Genomic DNA, 22,175 nt, shown 5'->3' with positions numbered 1-22,175 from the left:
GGCTAGCGACAGTCTGAAGCAACTACATTGGTTATCTGTCAGGAAGCGCATCACCTTTAAGACTCTTTGTTTAGCGCATAAGGCTCTCCACGCGATTTGGTCTGAATATCTCTGTTCCTCCTTATGGTGGTATGTACATGGGCGGCTGCTTAGGTTAGCAGGACTCCATGTGATGTCTATCCCTCATAGCCATTTGGCTAGATGGGGTGACAAAGCTTTCACAGTGGCAGAAGCTAAATGCTGGAAAAATCTTTCTTCGTTTATTTAAATGGAACATAACTTTATGGCCTTTAGGAGGCAGCTGAAAACCTGGCTCTTTCCACAATGAGTTTCAAATTTTCTCCAGCTGCTTCCCACTCCCTTTTTTTGAGTTCTCCATCTTTCTCCACTGATTGCCCCTTAGCGTTTCGATGCTACGGCTGGAATGCTCTTTATACATCCAAATACATACATAAGAGAAGAGAAATTGGAAAAGGTGAGAAACAGGCGATGGACAGCATAGTGTGAAAGTGAGTAAGAGAGACAAGGAAGCTAGAGATCAAGTAGAGAGATAGGAGTCAGAAAGGACAAACACGGAGGGGCGGAAAGAGGAAGTAATAGGTAAAGCATTGGAAATTAGGGGATAGGCAAGGAATTTAGAGGGAATTAGAGTTACTGACATTCGAAAATGAGGAAAGATGTAGAGTGGTGTACACTGAGGGGTGAAGTAGGGAGAGAGGTAAGGAAGAAAGAAAAGTTAGAAGAAAGAAGTAAAGGCAGAGAGAGAGGTAGGCAACTACAGAGTATTGAGGTACTGATGGAAACAGGGCACAAGGTATAAATAAAGCTGTGAGGTACTGAAATTGGCAAAATGAGAAGAGACATTTAATGATAGATCGGGTAAATACAGAGAGTAAAGATGAGAAAAGAAAGTTAGACAGAGAGAAATTAATAGAAGAAAGCGAAATGAAGTATACAGACCAAAGAGAAAAAAAGGAGAGACACAGGTGAAGAAGAAAAGGTGAGTTGAGGAAAAGAGGCTGTAAAAGAGGGAAAGAGAGATGTGAAGTAGAGGTAGAGTCAGAGACAGAGAGTTATGGTAAAGACATTTCTGAAGGGACAGAGCTCGAAAGAGAGACACAAGGAGGAAGGGTGGAGTTGAAATGGAGAAGGAGGTGCTGAAAGAGATGCGTGGGAAAGAGAGGAGTGGACATGTACAGAAAAAGGTAGAATAAAAGAGAGAGTGAGATGGAAGTAAAAAGTGATAGGTGAGAGAGGTGTAGCAAACATAGGTAGAGAGGAATGAAGTAATGAGAGAGATGAAGAAGTGAGAGCGATGTGATGTAGAGTGAGAGACTTGAGCTAGAGATGTGAGGTGGAAAGTGGTGAGGCAGAGAGAGGGCTAGTAAAGTTAGAGTGAAGAAACTTATAGAGGTGCACGGCGAGATGGAGAGACGAGGTAGAGAGAGAGGGGGAGAGAGCGAGAGAGAAGTGAAGTTGAGAGAGCTGAAGTAGGTGGGAGATAGACAAAGGACAGGGGCTGGAATTCGAGTAATGGAGTACAGAGACGGAAATGGGGTAGAAAAGAGCCGAAGTAGAGAAAGGGCAAGAGAGGAAGAAAAGTAAAGGTAGGCACAGAGAGTGGTAGAGAAACGGTGAGGTCGTGGGACATGTAAGTAAAAGGTGGAGTAGAGAAAGACACATTGAGAGAGATTGGGCAGACCTAAGTGGGGTAGAGAGTCAATTGAAAAGTGAGAGAGGGTGTAGATACATATATCTCATGAATTAGGAGAGGTAAAGAGAGAGGGATGAGGCATAATAAAGAGAAGTACTTTGAGGATGGGCAGACAAGGCATGCATGCCACGTCTGTTAAGGGTGTCCAACTGCAAAATAAATAATGATAATAACTTGGTTTTATGCATACCTTTAATGCCCACTTCACTTTATAAGGTTGTGGTGACCTTGGAAGCAGATGGGTCCTTGCAATTGCCCACTTTTTCCATGCCTTAAAATGTCTGTAACTGTGGCACAGGAGGAGCATTGTTAGCTTCCTCCTAGCTGGCTCTAGCCTACCCTGCCCTTACATCCCCACACCACAGCCCCCCTTCTTGTTTACTAGTTGATAAATGGGAGCATTAATGTGCATGGAATTTGGAATACCATGACTCAGAAAATTGTGCTCCTCAGCCATTATCACCACTGTGGGGAGATGTATTAATAGTGCAACACTGGTATGGTGTTTTCCACTCCGCGAGTACTGATCAACCCATAATCAGGGCCATATCTGTTACATAGTTAAGGCTGTCCGGTCATGTACAAAAGATAGTGCCCAACTGTATTTTTTTGCAATGTCCAAACTTCATCCTGCATGCAAGAGATAGTTACATTTTATTTTACACGCACCGAAGCATATTTGACAACAAACGCAAGGGAGCTAAGGAAAAGGAAAAGCTTGTATCATGGGTATCAAACGTTGGGTCTGGAGTCAGTTTGATCGGAGGCTAGGAATGGTGAGTCAATTTTTGATTTCCCCTTTGTGCTACTTCAGCTCGCACTGAACTTGTTTTCAAAGGATGGTACTGCCTGCGAACTTGCCTTTGTTCTTTCGGTAGTTATGAAGCTTCGATGATTTACTCAGGATGGAATTATGATTTGGATTTACATATGATAAGTGTTTTTGAATTTATAATAATTTATTGTTAGGTTATTTAGAAATACTGTAAAGTTAATCCAGGAATTCATTGTATTACCCATGGTATTGTGAAATGTCGTTAAATTCATTCGGTTTTAAGCAGTAATAATTTCTACAGAAATGTATTTACCTAGTAGAGAAATTGTGAGGTTACCAAGCAGGAAACGGTTAATCTGAAATGGTCCAACGTTTTTCCAAGGTCACAGGGAAAGGGACTGGCATGTTTGTGTAAACAGGATAAGAAGTTAAGTAGAATAATTCGGAAAAAGAAAGAAGCATTTTCCCTTGTTCTCAAAGGAGGGGCCGCGGAGGGAGAGACCCGCTCTAGTCTCTCTGCGGGCACTTTCGGGGGACTGCAGGAAGTGGCGTGTAGGAGGCAGATTGGAGGACAGGTAAAAGGGGGTGGGATTTAGGTAAGACTTAAAAGGGGGGTTGGAGGGAGGGTCGGCCTCTTTCCGCGCCGACCGCTGTTTAGGGAAGAGCAGAGTTTGAGGCCGACCCTCTCATTTAGGAGAAAGGCGAGTGTGGTGGTTTTTCCCAGGGCGGGGGGAGGCCTGAGGGGCGTACTAATTTTATTTTAGGAAACGCGAGGCTCCGCGGCCATCATTCCCCTAGGGAAGGCGGTAAGGGAGTGCCAGGGAGTGTGTGTCGCGTGTGCGCGAGGCCTTCGCGGCTCCGTGGGGGTTTTTCCATTTTTCTTCTCTTTTGTCGGCACGCGGGTTCGCTGCTCGCACTGCACAGCGCCATGGCAACCAGCCATGATGCTGAAGCAGTCAAGGCCGCGCTTCGCGTATTAGGCGAAGCCAGCCGTTCCGACCTTCTCAGGCCTGGGGTTCTTGACCAGGCATGGGTCGGAATGACACGGCCGACGCATGCAGCGTCGGGCCGGGTAGCGGCTGCCATTGGCGCATGCCAATCTTTAGATTCTGATGGGGACAGGGTGGGTGGGGGGGCCCAAGAACAGGGGGAAAAGGCTGGGGAGGGGGTGCAGAGCGCTCACAGTCCTCTAATGTTTTCTGGAGAGGAGGATGGTAATGCGGCAGGGGCAGAGGGGGCCATTGAGGACATGGGTTCAGGCCCAATGCAGAGTGGGCCCCCAGGTACCATGGGGGACCCAGCAGGGGGGGAGTCACCGGCAAGGCATGCAGGTGGAGAGGCAGAACCCACGCCGGGGACCAGCGGGGTTTGGGCCCCTTTAGATTTGTCACGCTCTAGGAAAGGGCCAGTCTCCCCTGCGGGGGCCCCAGCTAAAAAACAGGGTAAATACGCGGGCAAAGCCAGGGGGGACAGCTAAAGCCAAGGTAGCCCCAAAACAGGCTAGACAAATGAAGCCCAAGGCAGCTGAGGTCAGGGGGGCCCCAGGTGCCCCAGGCCCCAGCAGGCAGGCAGGCGGGGACCAAGCAGAGAAGTGGGATTTGGAGGCCAGGATCCGGGAACAGCACAGGGCTGTCGCGGAGACTGAGGCCAGATGGGCCCAGTTGTGCAGGGACCGGGAGGAGTTAGCTGCACAAGGGGAAGCGAGCAGAAGGGCCACGGACATATTGAACACCAGGGGGCCTCAGCCGTCAGGTTCAGAGGCAGGGAGCTGGGTCTGGGTACCACGGACAGAAGGGGGGTGGGGGCAGGAGGCTGGTGTGGCCGAAGGGCAGGTCGGCGCTGGAAGCCTTGGTGGCGCATACGGCCACAGGGGGAGAGGCAAGACGATGCCAACAGCTGAGGTTGGCAGAAGGAAAGTGACACCAACGGGGCGCAACACGGCCTCACAACGTTGGTCGGAAGCACTAGAGGGGCAGGTGGCGGACTTCTCTAAGCCGCGGGAACGTGGGAACCAAACAGATGGTTTGCGCCATGTGGGACAAGAACCAATTGATGCATCAACAGTGAAGCCACGTGGGCATGTGGCGAGCAGGTGTGAGTGGGAAGGAGATGATGAGTTGGATCTGGATTATGAGGATGAAGGGGATGATTGGGAAGAAGGAGAAATCAGTGAGACGGAGGTGAGCGGTGTCATGAGGGGGGGAGGGCACAAGTGCGGTGCAACCTCTTCCTCTGCTTTTGTCTTACAGGACACCGTTTTGGCAGAAGGGCCATTAGGAATGCGGCAAGGGTCGTCACGAGGACGGTTCTTGAAGAAAACGCCGCGGAATATGGGGGAAGTGGATAGAGGTAAGAGCAGCTGGTGGTCAGTTTGGGGTGAAGGGTGAGGAGGCACCAAAGGCTCATGTACACAAAAGTCTATTGGGGTCAGAGATGGGTCAGTTTTGGAAACACCCGGTGTTGGGTTAGGCCATGAAGGGGATGCGAGCAAGATTAAGGAGGCCCTACTGAACAAGGCAGTCAGAAGACAGGGGATAACATGGTTACGGAAGATAAAGAAGGGGGAAGCCATAAGAAGCGGCTCCCATATATGGGATTGGCCATGCCACTGGGGTCCCATGTGGCAGAAAAAACGAAAGAGCGAATTTGGAGACACGAATATGTAGATGTTTTTAAGCTTTTACATAGAGATATTCAGGCCAAGGAGGGTTCCAAAGAGGAGAAATGGGAGCTGGCACGTAGGCCCAGGGTCCCTATTACAATGGATAATTGGACATCGGCCTTTCTGATATTTGCCAGTATCTATTGTGAGAAGTATCCGGACAGAGCCATAGCACTTTTTAAGTACATGGACATTATAAGGAAGGCGCAGTTACATTTTGGGGGTTTCGCATGGCTGAGCTACGACGAGGAGTTCAGGGCCAGGGTGAGCGTAAATCCTGAAAAACCATGGGGGGATGTAGACTCTCAACTATGGATGCAATGGATGGCATCGGCTCAATCTTCGGCCTCCATGCATACAGCGAGTGGTTTGCCAGTTGTCTATAAGCCTTTTCAGTCTCGTCCCGCCCAGGGATGGGCGGGCACAGCCAGCAAGACCCCAGTGTCCACCACGTGGGCTTGCTGGAATTTCAATAAAGGGTTCTGCTCTCGACAACAGTGTAGGTTCAAACATGATTGCTCCAAGAGCGGGGGCCGTCATCCAGTCACCCAATGCTTTTCCTTATCCAGTCCAGCAGAACAATGGAGGGCGTCCAGAGGGCGGGGCACACGAGGCGGTACTGCGCCAAAGGGGTCCTACGCCGGTTAAGCTGGAATTTCCATTGCCCTGGCTACATAGTTACCCAGATGCGGATAAGGCCCATAAGTTGGAGTGGGGTTTTCGTGAAGGTTTTAGAGTAGGTTACCAGGGTCCTCTGTGTAGGAGATGGGCTGATAATTTGCGATCAGCCAAAGAACAATCTCAGGTGGTTCGCGACAAGGTGGCGAAGGAGGTGGCCCTAGGTAGAATAGCAGGGCAATTCTATGAATAGCCAAGTGAGAGTTTGATGATATCACCCCTAAGGGTCGTGCCCAAAAGAGCACCGGGTGAGTTTCGTTTAATTCACCACTTGTCATGGCCTGAAGGAACGTCTGTCAACGATTTTATCGCACACGAGGACTCTAGGGTGGTGTATGCCTCAGTGAATGACGCTGTGAGGCTAGTTCTGAAATGTGGGCACAGGGCAGAAATGGCAAAATGTGATATACAATCGGCTTTACCCATTCATCCAGCAGATTTCGACCTTCTGGGGATGCAACTGGACAGAGCCATTTATGTGGACCGGGTGTTACCCATGGGCTGTGCTATTTCATGCGCACTGTTTGAAAGCTTTAGTACTTTCTTACAGTGGGTCTTTGTTAAGAGGAGTGGGCATCGGACGGTGACCCACTACCTTGATGATTTCCTATGTGTAGGGATGGCCACATCTGGGGCTTGCGCAAGGGCTTTGGCAGACTTTCAGAGACTAACTCAGCAGGCAGGAGTGCCTTTGGCCCCAGAAAAAACAGAGGGCCCGCTTGTAGGGATGACCTTCTTGGGCAACGAATTGGACGCCAACACGTTGGTGGCCAGATTGCCGGCGACTAAAGTCACAGAGATTTTAGAGTTCCTGGCTAGGGTCCGGGAACTTGGCAAAACGGATTTGCAAACGGCCCAAAAGTTGTTGGGGTACCTTAATTTTGCATGCAGGGTAGTGAGGGGAGGTAGGATATTTTGTAGGCGTTTGGGGTTATCTATGTCTGGAGCAGTACTCCCACACCAAAGGATTAGGATTTTGCTGGCTCTGAGAGAGGACATTAAAGTTTGGGAAACTTTTCTGAAAGATTTCAATGGGGTTCCTATGTCTTTCAGGGTCACCGATACAGTATGGCAGTTTCAGATTTTTTCTGATGCAGTGGGAGCCTCAGGTTTTGGTCTCTATTGGGACGGGAGATGGTGTGCTTACCCATGGCCCAGGCTATGGGTACAGCAAGGAAGGAGCATTGCTTTCCTCAAGTTTTTTCCGCTTTTGGTGGCTCTGGCAGTCTGGGGACAGGAATTAGCTAACAGATCAGTGGTTTTCCAGGTGGACAACATGACGGTTGTGGAGCTAGTTAACAGACAGCGGGCGAGGGATCTTAGAGTGTTGCACTTATTGCTCCAGTTTATGCTTAAATGTTTATCATTAAATGTTAATTTAAAAGCAGCACACATACCTGGGATTTACAATGAGATTGCGGACTCCCTGTCTCGTTCACAGTGGCAGCGTTTCCGCGAGTTGGCCCCAGAAGCGGAATGGAGCAAGACTGCAGTCCCGGCAGACATTTCGGAGTGGGGGGTGTGAGGATCACGGGGCTGGTGGAGATGTCTTTAGCGGTGTCCACCTGGTGGAGTTAAAGGCTTGCATGGTTGGATTTTCAATCTTGAGGTGGTTGTGGGGAATTTTTGGGCTCTAAGGTCGCAGGATCTTGAGGCACGCGCACTGAGTTTTATGCTGTATCTAATTGAGGAGGGCTAATCTCCAGCAACTATTGGGGGAAAACTGGCTGGGGTTGATTTTTGGTACCGATCCTGCGCACAATAAGCTGTTAGGGCGAATGTTAAAGGGCTGGGGCAGAGTTAGATCCAGTGCAGGCAAACCAGCCAGAGAACCCATCACGTTTGACATACTTCTCGAGTTATTACATGTATTGCCAGTTTGCTGTTCGGACGAGTACGAAGTGGGTCTATTCCGGCTGTGCATGGTCTGGATGTTTTTTGGTGCTTTCAAAGTGTCTGAATTATTGGGAGTGGGGAAAGAGATAGGGGTAAAGACAAAAGAGGTGCCCATGCATGGGGACCGTTTGGGCATTTGGCTCAGATGCTCGAAGGCGGATCAGTTGGGTAAAGGAAAATGGGTATGGCTGGAAAAGGGGGGGGGGGGCGAGCTGACGTGCCCAGTGAAAGAATGGATGGCTTTTAAACAGAGGCTGCGCAGGACAGGGGAATACGGGGTATATGTCAATGTCACAGGGGCGAAGCATACTAGTTATCAGCTGCTACAGGTGTTGAGAATGGCTCTTAGGAGATTAGGCCGGCGCGCGGAGGACTTTGGCACGCATTAATTTCGCATTGGCGCAGCTACAGCGGCAGCTCACTTGGGTTGGGACTGGGGAAAAATCAAGGCCATAGGTAGATGGAAATCCAGATGTTGTGAACGATATGTGAGACCATAGTACAGCAAATCTTTCAACCGGGTGCTTTGATTACCTGAGGGGTATGGGGTGGGGAGGGTTTAGGTTTTAAGGACAGCCTTTACAGTGTTTTTTCCTTACAGGTTGCGTGGCTGGGCCACAGGGTGCCAAGATGGTGACATGGCTGGTCGGCCATTCCTTCGTTCACTGGGCAGAGAAGTTTGCAGAGAAAATTTTTTACGGCAGGGCAATGGGACTTCCCAGCAGACACCATGAAGTTTTTTGGTGGGGGAAGAGTGGCATTAGGTGGGGTAGTTTGCTTCCATTTATCACTGCAAGTTTGCCGCAATGGGGATGTCCTGATTTACTACTGATCCACCTGGGGGAAAATGACCTTGTGAAGCTATCAGGGCTCACACTCATACAGCTGATGCAGAGAGACTTGAAACTGTTGAAACAAAGATTGCATGGCACATGCCTGGTGTGAACAGAGTTTTGTGCCCCGGCGAGTGTGGAGAGGGGCAGTTAATCATGGAGCCATAGAGCGGGCTTGCAGTAAATTGAACAGGGCCATGAGGGTTTTCTGTTGGGCACAGGGCATCAAGGTCCTTAAGCACGAGGATATCAAGGAACATGAGGAGACACTTTTTTCTGTCGAAGTTAGGAAACGTGTATTATTTGACAGAGCTGAGGTTGCTGATAAGTGAACTATGGGGAGAGAAGCTGTGGTTTAGAGAACAAACCTAAGAGTACAACAACAAAAAAAACAGGGGAAGAAATTAAAAAGGGGGTATTGAAGAAGGTTTGTGCTTCTTGGGGGGGGCAGCAAAATGCCAAGTGGGTTTTGCTGGATGGCAGAAGATGGGGGAGGGTGGAGAGCCAGATGCGGGCTTGTCCTCCCTTCCAAAGCGAATTACAAGGAGGTGAAGGAGCAGAGTGAGGGGGTATGCTTGAAGCAAGTAGGGCATGTGACGAATAGGGGAGGGTCTAGGGGAGGAGAAGCGAAGAGAGGTTTGGATGAGAGAGAGATGAGCAAAGGAAAACTGGAAGTTGGGGGTTTAGTTAATGTTTTGGTATACACTTGAAGTTCAATGTTATGTATGTTTAAAGCCTGTCCTAAATAAATGACCTTTTGCACTATTGGAAGTGTCACTGTATGTGTGTGTCCCGATGGAGGGGCCCGCGGAGGGAGAGACCCGCCCTAGTCTCTCCGCGGGCACTTTCGGGGGACTGCAGGAAGTGGCGTGTAGGAGGCGGATTGGAGGACAGGTAAGTGGGGGTGGGATTTAGGTAAGACTTAAAAGGGGGGTGGGAGGGAGGGTCGGCCTCTTTCCGCGCCAACCTCTGTTTAGGGAAGAGCGCAGTTAGACCACCCACCCACCCGGCATTTAAAGGGGTTAGGAAGGGTATGAGGACATCGGAGAGACATTGGGGGGTAGATAGAGAGGTGACGACGGATGGGGATGGCGAGTCAGTTAGGGCAGGTGGCATTGTGAAGGTGGCAGAAGATGGGGGAGGGTGGAGAGCCAGATGCGGGCTTGTCCACCCTTCCAAAGGGAATTACAAGGAGGTGAAGGAGCAGAGTGAGGGGGTATGCTCGAAGCAAGTAGGGCATGTGACGAATAGGGGAGGGTCTAGGGGAGGAGAAGCGAAGAGAGGTTTCGAAGAGAGAGAGATGAGCAAAGGAAAACTGGAAGTTGGGGGTTTAGTTAATGTTTGGGTATACACTTGAAGTTCAATGTTATGTATGTTTAAAGCCTGTCGTAAATAAATGACCTTTTGCACTATTGGAAGTGTCACTGTATGTGTGTGTCCCGAAGACAAATCTGGAGTGTTTTGCTATTTCTTTGCCACTTAAAGTTTCTAGTCCATTTTATATCCACCTCAGATTTGTCTCTCTAGTCCATAGGCCAGTCTGGAGTTCAGATCTGGCATATCGCAGCCAGTTTTGTAGTCTACAACTTGGTTATAATCTCCAGTTTGGGATCATTATTTGAAGTACGTTACACAGTTCAGGGGATCCTTTATCTAAAGAATTGTCTCAGACCCAGAGGGTCAAAGACAGCAACCGCCATTTTGAAGCATGCAAGGATAAATTATGTGAGTGAGTAACCAAAGGTTACTCCTAGTTGAAGGACTGAGAGGAGCTGTAAATGTGTTAAAGCTAAAGAATACCTGCAGGAGAAGCGCCTTTTTTTAATTTGCAATGTAGTTCAATGCCAATTCGGCATCAACTGGAATGATACTCACAAGCTAAGTCTATTGGTTTCTGATAATGTTACCCTACGGAATTCTGCTAAATTCTTGTTGATACAAGTTTTAGATGGGTGCAAAATAGAATATGTCAACTCAGACTTTCTACTTTTGGATGTAATTTCTCTATGAATGTTTTGGCGTGAAAATACAGAACGTTCTACTGAAACAATTATGTAAAGAAAATATCATGTTGGAATGTGAATGTGTTTTCCTTTCAGATTTCCGCTCATCTGAAATCGCTTGTAATTCTGAGGAAATTATAGTTCAGCAGTTATTTATATATTTCCTAAGGCCCGCCAATAGACTCGAATTCATGAATACAGAAATCCTTTGATGCAAGGGCCGTGTATGGATCGTACAACCCCTTATCCGTTTAGCATGAACTTCAGCAGTGGAAGACTGAGCAGTGGAGAGGGAGGCATGGCTAACTCCAACTCTACTGTGATCCATGCCCACACAGAGTGACTGATAAGGGAGCATCACATCCCCACTCTCTGTAACAGGGGGCCACATGTACAAAGCCCTTTTGCATTTCTAAACGGATCCAATCGGTATTTCAGGCACTTATGGAAAGTGATGGTGCACTGAGTGCAGCCCCACTTTCCCTGTGCCCATTAGCACCCCCCTACTGCCACCATATGTGCGCCGTATTTAAAATACATCGCACCATGGCGCAGGGTAGGGGCAATAGCGTCATTTCACATGACGGTATTGATGTACTCTGCAGGGTACATAGGGCTTTATTGTAAAGAATGGAAGCTCCCTTATAATGCCTAAAAGTGCCATACAAAATGGTGCAAGGAAATCTCATAGATTTCCTTATGCCATTTTTCCAGCTCCCCTAACGGGGGAACACTTCCTTTGCATACATTATGCCTGGCGCAGGCATAATGTAGCGCAAAGGATGCATTGCGCCACCCTGTAAATAAGTTGTGGAGATTTCGGCCTTGTTGGGCCACATTAACATAAAACATCATGAAGTTAATGTGGCACAAGGTGGCGCTAGGGGACTATAAAATCCCCCAAAGTCCTTGAAGGAATAGCAAATTGCGATTTCTACCCTGTAGAAATTGTACTTTGGGATTCCCGGAATAGAAAATCACAAATAGGGATTTCCTATTTGCGATTCCTATTCTGATGTACCAATCATTTCCTAAATTTGACTTGGGCATTTAGGAGATGCAATTACCATTGACTTACAGTCGCTGGTAAGCAGGTGCTATTTAAAACAAGCATTTGCAATGCAATGGGTCTCGCATTTGTTTGAGTTACTGCTATTGACGTTGTAAATTCATAACTGGACTTTTCTTGCCTTATAAATTGGTCAACACTACCTCATAATTTGGTCTTTTCCTGCCACATAATTCCAGTGGCCCTGCATATAACTAAAGTACTTCCATTCGCCTTCGTCCTATATTTGCAACTAAAGATGAAAATGTTGCAATCTAGAATCCTAATTTAAATCTGCATTGGTAATTCCAATAGAATACCACTTTCACCACCCCACCATCAGAATTGCTGGCTGGCTAACAAAATTCCTAAAGAAAGACAGCCACAGAGTAGTAAAGAGGTCATGTTACCATATAGTTATCTCCTAAAAGGCATAACTACATGAGAAGAAAATGACTGAATGTATTGCAGTGTAACCATATATTTAGCCCCTAGAGAGCATACACATTTTCAGGGCTGGCAGGCATACTGCAATGATATTACAAACAAGATCCTTAAAACACAAACTAATCTCAACTATAAAAAAAAAGTTCCAGCTATGAGAGAGGTTAAAAGACACTGAATGGAGGGAGGGGTTATTATTTTGGGCTCCCTGCTAACCTAATGTGGGGACCCAGAGATGATCTATACAGAAAAAGCAGGTTGTGATGAATGTTTTGAAGGTGGTTCCACTGCCTTAAGATCACCACCTGAGGTTTGAGCAAAACTGTTTTGTAAAAGAATGCCCTATAAAGCATTTAGGGAACGATCAAGTGCATCAAATATTGTAATATGTTGACTGTAATGCTCAGGGCAGCCCCTAGCGGACACCACAATAAAATATTATTTTTAAGAAACATGGTCATGTAACTATATAATTAGCTCCTAGAGGGCATAACCAACCATAGATTGAGACCCTAGAGAACATTAGGGGGTCATTTTGACCTCAGCGGTCTTTTTCCAAGAACGTCGAGGGACCTCCGTGTGGAAGGCCGCCAGTGGTGGCGGTTTGCAGCTCGGCCTATTATGACCGTTGGCAGCTCTCAGTCCTTTTACGGATGGAGAGCCGCCAACACCCATACTGGCGGGCTGCAAGGAAGTGGAGGTTGCTTCACCTCCACTGCCACGCCAACAGAACCCCGCCCAGCGAATCACGTCCTGTGATTCAGCGTGGCGGTGTTCTGTGGCGGTGTGGTGTCGGCGGAGCAGCCCCCATGGCTCCCGTCCCCTCCCGGAGGATCGTCGGACCAGGTAAGTTGATCATCCGTGAGGGGAGTGGGGTGGGGGGGTGTTGTGTGTTCTGTGCGTGCATGGGGGAGCATATACTTCCTTGTCTGACACACTTTAGTACTGTCCTCCATGCTACTTCAAGTGTGTCAGACAGGGAAGTATATGCTCCTAAAGGGTGATAAATCCTTTCAGTCTGGCCATGAGGATGTTATTTTATAAATATTTGGATTTATCACCCTTTAGGAGCATATACTTCCCTGTCTGACACACTTTAGTACTGTCCTCCATGCTACGTCCTAGCTGACAATAGAAGTGAAGTCATTTTGACAGCGCCATCCCCACCCTCGGAGACCTTTACTGACTCAGTATGCCCAACAAATCATGTTAAAGAATGCTGCATCACTTTCAAAGTTCCAAACCCTCACCACATCTGGGAAACAAGTCAGTCTCCAGTGGTCAACGTAACTCCTGTATATATATATATATATATATATATATATATATATATATATATATATATATATATATATATATATATTAATAATTTGTTGGGTCTCTGTAGACCCATCCAATTAAAAAAGTTAAGACACACCGTTGGAATAGGTAATTTTTTCTCCTGTGGTCCATTGAAAAATCTGCTGTGTTCTGATTGTCTGGTCATCACAGAAAAAACAATGTCTGTTGCACTAGCAAGTGCCCAACATAGTTCAACAAACACAGCTGGGAAAAAGAAAATGAAACAAAAAAGAAAAAGAAAAGGAAACAGAAAAAGAAAAAGAAAAAAAGGCTGTGTGAAGTAACCCTGATCTCATCAGTCCCATGACCCCCCTCATCAATGACAATTATCAAAAAAAAAAAAAAAAATTATTGCAGGATTCGCAAATCCTATGCTGAATGCGTTTGTGGGAGTTGGATGCATGTAGTGTGGTGGGAGCAGAGCCTGACCACAATTTCTCAGGGGTTGGCCATCTATGGAGTGTTGGGCTTGACACCTGACTTGGCATAAGGCCTGGGAAGAGCAAAGAGCCTGTGACCAGCTCCTTCGTAGCAGGACGGAGGACTGTGTCCAAGTTATGCTGAGCAGGTCATGTACTGATGGTGGTGACAAACCATCTAGGGTTGAGCACTGGTCCTGGAGGGCAGGGCTAGTGGCTTAACTGTGTTGCACACAGACAAAGGCCATGCACTCCAGGGCTTAGCTACCAACATTTCTTCTGGGAGCAGGGAACTATTGAATGTGTCATAGAATCAAAAAAGTCCAAAACTTACCTGAAAAAAGCAACGTTTAAAGAGAATATATAGATAACATTGATTATAACTCTTCAACAAATATTGAAAATACCCTCAGAAGGTCCACATTCAATGAATAGCATATAACCTCACTATATTTGTTTCAATAAGTAACACATAAAAGTTAAATCTAAATAAGCAGTAACACATATTCAAACTATTTAATGACACTACGTTCATAATTGTCTCTGCCCAGTAGTAAGCGAAATAGGATATGTAAGATAACTTACAATGTTTTGAATTGCATCTGTGTCATTAAGGATGAGATCATTATAACTACATTTGCTGTGCAAGGTATAGTTTGCATGGCTGTAGCATGAGGTGTGAATTGTGCTACTAACCATAGCTTGGAAATGTCAGTGATATTTAGTTTTAATTCATAACCATAACTGCACTTTAACTGGGATTGGTTTTTAGTGTGGCCATGCACCCAGCACTTTAGGTGCAACCAACTCTGCTGTGCACATGCACAGCAGTAACTTCTGGCAGGGACCCTCTTCCAGCCAAGCCCTCCACCCACCCCTTCAAGAGTGGCTAACCCCTGCTGCAAGTAGCCTTTAGCCGAGCCCAGTGGGAGTTGTCCTAAGGACATGCAACCATCCCTGATCTTTCTTTAAAAAACAGTTTAATGGATTTGTGGATCCAAAATTGAATCAATGGATCCAAACACAATTTTCCCAGACTGATACCCCAAACTCAGGATACACTTCATGGATCTATGCTGGAGCCGCAGTTCTGGAACCAGAGCTGTAAATCCAACAACAGGTCAAGAGTAGCCTGTGAAGATTACCTCAGATGTGCACCCCAAGGCTTCAAAGTACGCCCTGGAGATTTAGTTCCTGACCACGGTCCACAGAACCCACAGAAAATATTGTATTTGAAACCAAAGGCCCTTAAAGTTCCTTTAAGGCCCCTCCCCACTTCCACAAGTGCCTGAGAGCAAGAAGTGCTCACCATGCCCATTATATGCCCTTTCTATTTTAGTTTTGGAACATGTGGACCAGGTGTCCAAATCCTGTCAGTGATTTCCCGGTTTTAGTCCACAGATCCTCTGCGATTTAATGATCTAGATATCTCTAAAATGTGACCTCTTCATCCACAACTTGGGGCTCTTTCTCAGCACGAAAAAACTACTGAACAGATGTAGAACAAACCAAGAAAAGTATAATCATTGAGTAAATTTCTACCATTAAGACAACTTTCATCAAATTCTGTTCAGCTGTTGTTCTATCTTTAAAAGCAAATAATTCTATGGTAATTGATATTAGAAATGGCACTTTTGGGGGCTCATTTTTGTGATCCGTACTTGAAAGATCTCCATGAAATTTGCCATGTAGGACCTAAGGTGGATGTACTTTTGTGGCACATCAAAATATGTCAAAATTAATAAGAAAATTATAACTGCCTCTCCAGTGGAAACTTTGTCCTAACCATGTGTGTATTTATATAAGGGACGATTAAAGAGTTGTACCCTATTTACATTTCTGTATTTTTCCACTGATAAAAAAGGTTTAAATTAAAGTTATAATGCAATAATGTACATTTACAAAAATAACTCTAACATTCACTGGAAAAACTCAGTCAAGTGTAATTGTGGTGACAAAGAAAACCAAACAGAAACCCCACTGGCACTATCTATAACTCACATCAATTCCTGTACTTCCGATGTCTTTACATATCACTATATGTTACTTTACACTTCCCTCCCTGTCGTGCAAGGTACCTGGCTGTGTACAAATAGGGGCTGGCTCCAGGCTTGAGATTTGACCATGCCCTGCACCCAGCCGGCCAAGATAGACCACAGGCTATGGGCCATTCAAGTTGGCCTGCAGCCCAGCCCTGCACCAAACTCATCACTAAACCCATCACTGAACCTCCATGTGCAGTCATCTGCCATTCCATGGCCTTCAGAAAACCACACAGGGACTGAATGCTTTTACTTTATTTTTCTAAATGTTTCATCATTTTTATTATTACTACTAATATTATTATCATCATTACAATGATTTTATTTATAAAATAAGATGGTTGGTGGACATCAATGGGAGGTTCATGATCCCTAAATGACTCCTGAAGCCTTGGTGGTCATAAAATAATTTATCTTCATAAAATAATTTTTCTTAACAACATGTTAGCCCCAGAAGAGCCCTTGCTCTGGAATTTTAAGGCAGAAACAATTCACCTTAATGTAGTGAATAGCAAAGTACATTAGAATACTTCCAAGAAAGGAAAGCTAAAAGATTTGTGGAACTGAAAGCATATTTGAAAAGTACATTTGTGCTTCATAAGAAGCGGCCTGTTGATAAATACATTACAACTTACATTACAACTTAATGCTGATAGGGATATAATCGTGGTGGCTTCCTTTGAGAAAAATGTACAGGTACTGGTAGCAGAAAACCTTCTGCCTCAATGGGTGTCTCAGGTAAATAACATATCTTTGCCAGTACCCCATAAGGAATTTAGCTTTAACAAATTAATTAATAAATGACAAAGGCAGCAATTCTTATCTTTCTCAAGGGAAAGGAGGAAAACAATAAAATTACTACAAAGGAGGCAAACAAGATGGAAGATGACCTTGAAAAAACAAGAGTCTGTCAAGATCTGGTAAAATGTATGGCAAGCTGCCATTATTAGAGATTCCAGAAGAGGCCGTGGTCTTAGTGTGCAGCAAGATGGCCACTCATTAGAGGGCTGTGTCGGCCGGACTTACAATTCATCACTAATTCAGCACTTACGGGGCTCATTTACCTCGGTCAATGTCAGCACAGGATTTCTCTTCATCTCAGATGCTTTCTGTGCCACTGAGAGCCCCCCAATTTGTCCCCTGTAGGGTATGCTGCAGAGACAGGTGTGGACTGGCACCAGCCTTGACACGATAAGCTCCAAAAGCTGAAGCTGGGTGAGAAGCGTCATCCCAGGCCACTCCCTTACACTGAAGAGCTAAACGGGGGCTTTGCCAATGGGCATGGTGCCTGTTCAGGCCTGGAGGTCGCACAGTGGGCACACGCTCAACCTATGGTATGGCCTGTATGTTGAGCTGGCTGGCGCTGCTCCCTCGTGCAGCTGTGACCGCTGCCTCCCATTGGGACATGTGATACTGCTCCGGGCTGGCTTCAAGAGGATTGCAGGCCATCCGGCTGCTCCCCTTTCTTGAGACTGGGTGGAGTCAAGTGGCAATAGACCTTTTGGCACCCTGTCAGGGGCTGACTTGGGGATTATATGGTCAGACCGCACCCACAGAGCTCCGTGAATCCTTGAAGCGGCCTTGGATGCAACCCAAGCCGGAGCGGCAACCTGTGTACTTTACTTCTGGTGGGTGAGTCGGTCTGCAGCCCCTTTCTTCACTGACTTTGTAATTTGCCTAAAATCTTTCCTGCTGCATTTGACTGCTACCCTCCTGTTCGCAGCCTCATGTGCAGACCCCTTCTTGCTGTTTTCCATTTCCACCTGTGACTGCAGCCCAAGCCACAGTGAAACATGAAGCCAAACAATCAAAGCTCTCTTTTGAAGGCAGATGCCTTACACATTAGGCGGAGATGGGCCAAAGCTCTGAGGCTGCTGCTGACCACCCTGAAGACAATGGCTTCCAGGACCAAGAACTCAGAGATCTACTAAGAGATGTCAGGTCCAGCCTGAAAATAATTGGCAATAAGCTGGACTTGCTCACCAACCATTTGGATCACGTCAAGCACTGTGTTCACAAAAATGGGACCAGGCTTTATCATCTAGAAAATCGCGTCTTGGATGCGGACAACCTTCACACAGATGCCAAGGAGCACCTACTATGCATGGTCAAGGTTCTTGACCTCATCAAAGCTAAAAATGAAGACATAGATGCAAGATCACATCGCAATAATCACTGTATCACTGGGATCCCTGAATCCACTGTGATCTCCAAAATGGAGGACTTTATTGAAAACCGGCTACAGGACCTTTTAGGAGAAGGTCTGTCCACAGTCTTTATAGTTGAGCATGCCCACCACTCGCTGGGCTCTCAGCCACTCCCAGATGCACCACTTCACCCCATAGTCACCCTCCCATTGAACTACCACAACACAATCTTGCATCTGGCTAGGGAATGTGGCATGATGCAACTTCAGGGCAACAACATATCCTTTTTCCCAGACTTTACATTGTTGGTACAGACAGCCCACCGAGACTTCTTGCCTGCTAAGAAACTTCTTCAAAAGGTGGACATACCCTATGCCCTCCTGAACCTGGCCAAGCTGAGATTCTTCTTCAAAAGCAAACCCACTTCTTCACAGACGCAAACTCTGCCGTAAAGTTGACCAAAATGCTGCCCAAGGCAGACGTCCCCTAGGGGTTCGCTCGATGCCTCTGCAGAGACCCAACTCAGCGACAATGACTGAACATTTGCTGCCTCAAGACTTCACTGTCCACCACACCATTCACCAGTTCAGAGGTGGTTTGCTCTATTGTTGCTACTATTTGTCTTAATTAAACAATGTGCTTTATACTCACTCCCAGCATCGTAGGGGATGCCTCACACCTTGTGCTGGCAATCATCCTTCTACTATTGCATCGCTTGTCCCTTTTTCTCGTAGTTCAGGCACTGTGCCATCACTTGTAGTTCCGATAGCCACCCTGTCATCTCTGGCAGGGCTGGTTCTCGCTAATGTTCGGTTCACAGAAAGGTTTGGTTGGGATGGGGTAGAGAAGGGTATCTCAACCTAGTTCTGGAGTTGGAGTAGGAGAGGGGTGATTTGGGTCAAATGTTTTTCTTTTGGTTTCATTATTAAGCTCCTCCTTTGTCTTTCAGGTATTGCCTCATACTCTCTATATCAATGCCGACACCCGTTGACCATGCACTGCAATGCATTCGCTTCCTTACATGGTGCCCCCTCCTCTACAGCTGATATGTTCACTCTAACGTGCATTACATGGACCATCCCTGGTCTTAACAACCGTTGCAAAGCTTGCATTGTTCATGCCTACCTCACCCACCATAATATCGACATATGCTTTTTGCAAGAAATCGCCTTACATGATCACTCAACTCTTGCCCTGAATGCCTGCTGGTGGGGTGATGCCTATTTTTCTGCATAATCCAATCATGTCAGTGGTGTGTTTATCCTGATGTGTAGAGAGATCCTGTAGCAGTTGATGCACTCCCTTACAGTTTCCAATGGATGTTACATCATACTTGTGTGCTCCCTGCTCAAGCAGCCATTGATTTTGGCTGCCAACCTAACAGCAACAACAAGTTTTTCTCAGATGCATGGGCAAAGATCTTCAATCTCGGTGTCCACTCCATCCCATGGAGCAGCAACTATAAATGTGTGCCAAAAAAAGGGAGCACACTGCCTCACACTCCAGCAAAAACTGCATTTACCATGATGCCTTGGGGTCACAAATGCTGGAATGGAAGACAGGGTGCTCCCCATTTTGACTGTTGTAATTAAGGCTCCCGTGATCCTCTGAGCTGACGAGCTCGGGTGAAGCACCTGTGCGCCTTCTTGAGTGGTACTTAAACCTGTGAATACTTTCAAGGCGGCATTTCAAGCAACCCCGCCAGCTACACGTTGCTCTTCGCTGATGACGGCCAAATAGCCAGAAACACGTGTTCGAATATACGGCACTCGCCGCACCAACTTATGGTGAAAAACGTTCAAAACTCTATTCAAATTTGTGCTAATGACTGCATTTACCATGATGCCTTGGGTTCACAAATGCTGGAATGGAAGACAGGGTGCTCCCCATTTTGACTGTTGTAATTAAGGCTCCCGTGAGCCTCTGAGCTGACGAGCTCAGGTGAAGCACCTGTGCGCCGTCTTGAGTGGTACTTAAACCTGTGAATACTTTCAAGGCGGCATTTCAAGCAACCCCGCCAGCTACACGTTGCTCTTCGCTGATGACGGCGAAATAGCCAGAAACACGTGTCCGAAGATACAGCACTCGCCACACCAACTTATGGTGAAAAACATTCAAAACTCTATTCAAATTCGTGCTAATGACTGCATTTACCATGATGCCTTGGGGTCACAAATGCTGGAATGGAAGACAGGGTGCTCCCCATTTTGACTGTTGTAATTAAGGCTCCCGTGAGCCTCTGAGCTGACGAGCTCGGGTGAAGCACCTGTGCGCCTTCTTGAGTGGTACTTAAACCTGTGAATACTTTCAAGGCGGCATTTTAAGCAACCCCGCCAGCTACACGTTGCTCTTCGCTGATGACGGCCAAATAGCCAGAAACACGTGTCCGAAGATACGGCACTCGCCGCACCAACTTATGGTGAAAAACTTTCAAAACTCTATTCAAATTCGTGCTAATGACTGCATTTACCATGATGCCTTGGGGTCACAAATGCTGGAATGGAAGACAGGGTGCTCCCCATTTTGACAACTATAAATCTGTGCTGGATAATCAGCTAGATTGCTACAACACTTCTAGATGTTCTCACCCCATGCCTCAACTACCATTAATATAATAGTACAAGATAACTGCCTCCTATATGTGTGGCACCTCATACTCTTGTGTACTGAGGCTCCTAGGCCAAACTGTATGAGGAGGGTGATCAGCCGAGCAAGACCCTTGCGGGTCTGCTACGGAAACTACACACACGTCAAGCTATGTAACTGAACTCCTAGACTCCAGCTCAAAACCAGTGTGCTCCACACCGGACCTATTAAATGTGATATCCTCTTTTTATACTGATCTTTACACAGCCACTCCGATTCTTGGCTCATCCAAACTCCCTGGATACTTTGATACTATACAATCGTTTTGGTTGGACCACGCCCACTGTGCTTCTCTACAGTAGAGCAGGGTATAAGCGCCATTCCTGGTGACAAAGCTCCCAGACTTGATGGGCTCCCCACCTCCTTTTACAAGGAATTTCCCCTCCTGCTGACCCAATACCTACTAGCAATTTATTAAGACTTTCTTATCATCACACTTATGAAACCGGACAAACCTGCTAACCGTTGTGATTCATACAGGACTCTCTTCCTCATAAATGCTGACGACAAAATATTTGCTAAACTGCTGGCCAACAGACTGCTGCCCCTCATGCTCAAGATCATGAGGCCTGATCAATCGGATTTCACACCGGGCCGATCCACATCGCATAATCTTTGTCAATCTTCGTGGCTATGCATCACCTTGACCAGTAGCCACTCTCTTTGATACTACCAAAGCATTGGACTTGTTATAGTAGGAAAATCTCTTTCCCCTGCTGGCCTCTGTAGGCCTCAGCCCTCACTCCATTAAATTAATATGACTCCTATACATGCTTCCTGCTGTGCGGGTGCACCTCAAAGTGCACACATCTGATCACATGGTACACATGGCAAGGGTGCCCTCACAGTTAATTTTTGCCGTTACGTTGGAACCTTTGGCAGTGAGACTCTGACAATGTCACACAAACAGGGGTATTGGCTTCACTACCTGGAGTCTAGTTGTCTTGATGTATGTAGACAACATCACTTTAAGTGCTTGTAACCCAAGTGAGAACTTGGCCCAATTGATGCCCAAGGTGGTCAGATTTGGTGGTTATTCCAGTATACAAGTGAAATGGGCCAAATCCATATTTTTCCCTTGTACAGAGAACACACATCCCTTACCCTCCGATTTCCCCCAAAAGTGGACAGATGAACAAGTGTGATATTTGGACATATGGCACAGTCGTGACCGATAGGAGCTGTGATGAGTCAATTATGGAAGGGCCATGGCATGGCTGGAGGACAGAATACAAACGTGATCCAAATTGCCACTCTCTCTTGCTGGCCAAATCGCGATAGCGAAAATGGTAATCCTCACCAAATTCTCGTATGTTTTCTTAAATGTTCCCCTATCAGGAATTCCCTTGCACTGATAGTGCCTACCTGCATGGTTTTCGTGGCAATAGGAATGCCACAAAAAACCATGGCGGAAGCCGGTGTCATAATCCCGAGGGTGGGATTGTGACGGCCGCCTGGCTAGAGACTGAAGTCTCCAGCCCAGTAGCCGTTACCACCCTGGCGGACGGAGTGGTACATTGGGGGTTT

The sequence above is a fragment of the Pleurodeles waltl genome, chromosome 7, assembly GCF_031143425.1.
Source record: "Pleurodeles waltl isolate 20211129_DDA chromosome 7, aPleWal1.hap1.20221129, whole genome shotgun sequence".
Lineage (NCBI taxonomy): Eukaryota > Metazoa > Chordata > Amphibia > Caudata > Salamandridae > Pleurodeles > Pleurodeles waltl.
This window is presented reverse-complemented; position numbering follows the sequence as displayed.